Here is a 5,219-nt window from a genome sequence, read left to right as displayed (position 1 = left end):
CATCTGCAATTTCTGCACCAAGCGCACCTGTTGCTCCCTTGACATAGGAACCGGGGCGGCAAACCCATTATTCACCTCTAGATTCTCCTTGTGCACCGACAGATCGATGGGCTGGCCCTGTGCTGAAAAGACGAAATCAGACTCATTACAAGAACAAACAAGCCTATCGGCGTCTGATTCACAATGTGGTTTGTGAGGAGTGTCATAGTCGTCAACAGTGTAGCTTACGTATTTCGAAGACCAGTGGAATTGGCGGCGTCAAATTATTAGTGAAATTTATAATTTACAAATTACAAATTACAAATCGTTTATTGAAACCGTGTAAAAAGTTACATTTTACATCAGATGAAAGTACAATGACCATAAGCATGATGAACTAAATAACTGGTGTGACATTGTTGTGGATTTGGTGGTGTGCAGCTGGAGGAGTGGACAATGTCACAACCAGGGTTCCTACATTATATACAGTGGAACCTCCGTTAGTAGACACCTCTCTATTAAAGACAACCTTTCCAATAAGGACACTAGTTTTGGTCCCAAATTGGTTTTTTCCATTCAATTTTGACTTCTCTAATCAGTCTTTGGGTGTTCCGAATGCTTGACACATTTCGAACATGTTTTGGTTGGAAACAACCCTACAGTCTTACACTTATGGCTGAATGAATGACAGTGCATTTTCGTGTAAGCTCGGTGACGAAATGCTGCGACACTATTCGTCACCAACATGCTTGATGGGTGGTGCCATCTGCACAAAGGACGATGAATTAAATAACTGATGTGACATTGTCGCTGCATTTGCAGGTGTCCACATCGAGGAGTAGATGATGTCACTACATGTACCAGGGTTTGTACTTTCATATACAGTGGACCTACTTTTTGTGGACACCTTCCTATTGAGGACAACCTCTTTAATAAGGACAGTAGTTTTTGGTTCCAAATTGGTTGTTTCCATTCAACTCGACTTCTCAGTTTAGGACACCTCTCTGTTAAAACAGCACTTTTCAGTCCCTGGGGCATTTCTGGAAATTTCATGCTATAGAGCAATAGGTTCAGCTAAGTGACAAGAACAGTACTATAAGACGGTTTTAAAAAGTTGAAAATTATTTATTTAAATGACATATGAATGGTTCAGCAGTAATTGGCAGTGTGCATTATGTAATGAAATATGATTTACATAATATAACATTTTTGTGACAAATAGTACAGATGATGGATAAATCGATACAGTGGATAGCTGTTAGAATATGCAATACATGCAATAGCATTTGTTTTCATTGAGATTTTGCGAGAACCAAGTGGTATTTTGACAAGATAATAGAAAGCCAATAACACTACAAGAACATGACTTCAATACATTGACATTGTAGTACTTGGTATACTAAAAATATTCAAAGATGGGTATCTCGAGTTAAAGTACAAGATGTATGAATGAAGGAGGCACTCGGGTAAGAAATGGTGTCGCTAATGAAAGATTAGAATTAAGACATATCTCTGTATTTCATGTGGTGTACTGACAAATGGTGCAGTTTGTTAGCAATTTTGTACATAGTTGGTGTGTCATGTTTATTCATACATCTTGCTCTATAAAAGCGAGTGAGAGAGGCATTGTGACATTAGAGTGTTGTATATCTATAGAATATGTGACCCGTCACAGCAAAACCAGGTACATGTCGCACAGAAGATGAGCCTAAATGACACCAGGAGATAATGGAAGAAATTGATGTGCTCATATTTTACAAAAGGCAGACAATAGATAAATGAACAAACAGTCCGTCTCAACCTGCCAAGCTCAGAGCGACATGCGCCTGGTTTTGCTGTGACGGGTCACATATACAAAGTTTACATAAAACAAGATTTGTATGTTTATTTAGGAGTACAAAAGTTGTATATAAAATGCCGACTTCATAATGATTTATAGGACACAAAATTTGACATGACAGCATTTTATAAAATATGAATAATCTATAATGAGAATAGTTTTGTAGCACCAATGATTTGAAAATACTGAATTTATTTATTGCATGAATAGAACACAAAAAACAGGATGATACCATGATTGTCACATGCGTGAAATATATTGTCATGGATGGGCATTGGGAACAAAAAGAATTGCTGTTATCAGCTGCATTGGTAGCGATTGCTTTAGCTGATTTTCAGAAACTGACAGGAATGAGAATGTTGATATAGTGTTGAAAAAATATTTTTATAACATACATTGCATTCAACACTAAGAAGTAGACGAGTACTAATTTCGCACACTTGAAAATATATGGACATTGACTGTCACTGGTAGTGGTAGTAGAGTAATTACATGCCATCAGCAGCACTAATTCAGACAGTTTTCGCTGTGCTTCAGTAACTGACTGGAATGACTAAGTTTGATTGTGCTGAAATGATACATGATAACGTACATTGCATAAACAAAATGATTACAAGATTTGTACTGTCTTGAAATATATGGACAGGGACAGTCACTGGAAGTTTGACATGCCATCAGTTGCACTGCTCCCGACAGTTTTCACTGTGCTTCAGTAACTGACTGGAATGACTAAGTTTGATTGTTCTGTATTTGCCTCCATTTGGATTTTGTGAACAAAAGTTACTAACCTTGTGTAATTGAAGTGTCGAATTCGCCTTGGTCGAAATGATAATACAGTAAATAAATCTATTGAAGGTTGCTGAAAAGAAAACATTTACTACGTTAGAAGCCATGTACATGATAACACCACCACCACCATTATCAATATCATCACAAGTCAACTGGGGAATATGTGTGATATTTGTTCAAAACTTGCGTATATGGTATTTGCAGGTCTATTGTATTGTAACATATTTTTCACTTTCAAAATTAACTTTTTTACTAGAAATTATGAATCAATACTAACCGTAAGAAGCGTATGAAATTACAGAAGGCCTTCGTCGAAAAATGTAATGTACTTGTACTCATTCGTGTCATTAAACCTGAAAGCAGCACAGCATAACAGTGAAATTACCGTGACATCAATGGATGTCAAACTAACGTAGTGACGTAAATTTGAATTCGAAGTGCACAATTTCACAATTAAGGTTTTGAACACATTGAGAACTGAAAAACTTCAATCAAATGCTTTCACACCAATGATATGATTGTGGCGCTCCTGATGAGGTATCGCCTTCTGCTGAGCAGCTTTGGTCGTAACTAGGGTAAATGTTTTTTTCAAGTGATATGAGCGATGCAATACCTTAGTTACCACCAGCGCCACGTAGCAGTCAATGAAGTTGTGCTGGTACCCCATTAACGTCATGCTTCAAATTTGAAGAAATTAATATTACCTTCATCAAGTACGTAATATTACACCAGGCCTTTGTCGAAAATGTAGATCTCGAAGTCTAACTGTAATGAAAGAAAACATCAATGTGACAATATGGTCTACTATGTATGAGGGGGAGAACGGGTATTTTCCGGACACTGGGATGGGCCGAAAATAACTGTCGGGATTCGGGATAGACACCCTTATTTTAGCGGGATTCGAGACAAGCCGTGTTTTGCGTCACGATTCGGCTGAAATTGCGTATTGGGAAACGGGATAAGCCTTTTTTCCTAACAGGACGTCGAGACAGTTACCCCCCCCCCCCTTCCCCGTTCCCACCCTCATGACATGTAGCATTGATTGTAGGCCTATTGTTACTCACAATCTATTTTTTTGTAATTGATACTGGTAGTATCAATGTGAAATATGCCACACGTTGGGAGCATGCAAGGCCTAGTACAATACACCATCATCACAATCAAATATTTCAATAATACACTGCCAACGAGAGGAGAGTGAATGTTCAACCATCAATCACGTGCATTGTAGTGTACATCCCCCATGACGGCTTGCGCCCCGCTGACACGACGAGCACATGGCTGAGCCAATCCATCGCCTATACACTACTTTACAAAAATCGACACCTACTGAAACTTTCACTAATTATTCTCCGAAATGTACTTTATCGTTACATCAATAAATGCACATTCGAAATTCAAAACTACCACTTATTTTTGCCGTGAAACTGACCTGAGTTATCGAAACACCGTCACTACGAAAAGAGGAAGAAGCAGGTCCGCATTTATCGAAATATTGCTAAATATAATTGTCAAAATGTCGACCAAATTACCAATTAAATCACAATAAACTTATCAAATGTTCCCTCATGCCTTTGGGTGAAAAAATACTGATTTTTCAATCATTCTCAATTTTACAAATCACCAATCACAAAAAGAAATAATGATGCAATTACCCAAAATAGATGAGATTTGACCACTGGTATAATTCCGCCATCTTGGATATCGGCATCGTCACCACCACTTCAAATTCTAAAGTCTTATTCAGGCCTAATATGTGTCACCTGCTGTGGTGAAATGGCTAGTTTTATCAATAAATAACAAAATATGATCTTTGTAAATAAAATCGGAGATCTTCTGGTGTGTTTTTATGTGAATTTATTACGAACTATCAATGCAGCGCAGGGCAGCCATCGTGTTCTCATGCGTAGTGGCGATGCGATAGCCATCCGCGGCACTGCTTTTCAAGATGGTGGCAATTGCCCAGTGCTAGAGGCGTTGTAAGGAAAATTGAGAGCAGGCCCCTAATGAATGAACTCTCAACGATATCGATATATTTTCGTAATTCCAGCACAACTGTTCAACAATGAACGTCCACCGACAATCCCACTTAACGAATATTAATATCAATTCATATCATGTATCTTAAAACGCTTTTATTTCATTTTAAAAAGAGTTATCGAGTGAACGATGACCTCCTACCGCACCCTCGAAATAAACAGCCAAAATGACCACAAAAACACCTTTTTAGAAAAAAACAGCGATTTTTACGAAATAAATGTCATCAGAGACGAAACTAGACACTAATTTAGCTAGGTATGCACAGTAATAGTACCTGAAGTGATCGATTTCAAGGAGAAAATACACTGAAAACAACTTTTCAGGAACAGAAATAAGATCACATTGTGAATAACATTACTTATTTCTTTACCTGTCTCATCAACAAAATGATACTTAGGTGTGTCCTCGCTGTTAAGATGACACTTGTCCTCTTCAACATCAATCTTTGGTTCGTTCATAGCCAAAGCTTCTCTCAACTTTTGCAAGTTAGAGATATTACTACACTCAGTGGCTCTCATAAATGCCGGCTTAATTCGATCGGTTTACATGAAACACATCTCTCAATATTCTA

The 5,219-nt window shown here is 37.8% G+C and overlaps 1 long non-coding RNA gene across 3 annotated transcripts; it reads right to left on the bottom strand.

Annotated features, from left to right (window-relative positions):
- Positions 1-1,011: 1,011 nt before the first annotated feature.
- On the bottom strand, positions 1,012-4,985 carry LOC135489806 (uncharacterized). 3 transcript variants are annotated; one of them, XR_010447234.1, is made up of 5 exons: positions 4,041-4,985; positions 3,313-3,373; positions 2,886-2,961; positions 2,608-2,678; positions 1,014-2,387 (listed from the first exon to the last, which is right to left on the bottom strand). It is a non-coding gene; the product is annotated as an uncharacterized LOC135489806 (long non-coding RNA). The 3 variants fall into 3 exon arrangements; XR_010447233.1 differs by having other exon boundaries at positions 1,012-2,678; XR_010447235.1 differs by having other exon boundaries at positions 1,012-2,678; positions 4,264-4,985.
- Between the last annotated feature and the right edge of the window lie 234 nt (positions 4,986-5,219).

This window comes from Lineus longissimus, chromosome 6, assembly GCF_910592395.1.
Source record: "Lineus longissimus chromosome 6, tnLinLong1.2, whole genome shotgun sequence".
Classification (NCBI taxonomy): Eukaryota; Metazoa; Nemertea; class Pilidiophora; order Heteronemertea; family Lineidae; genus Lineus; species Lineus longissimus.
The sequence above is the reverse complement of the archived record's forward strand: the minus strand, read 5'-3'. Positions and strand labels throughout refer to the sequence as shown.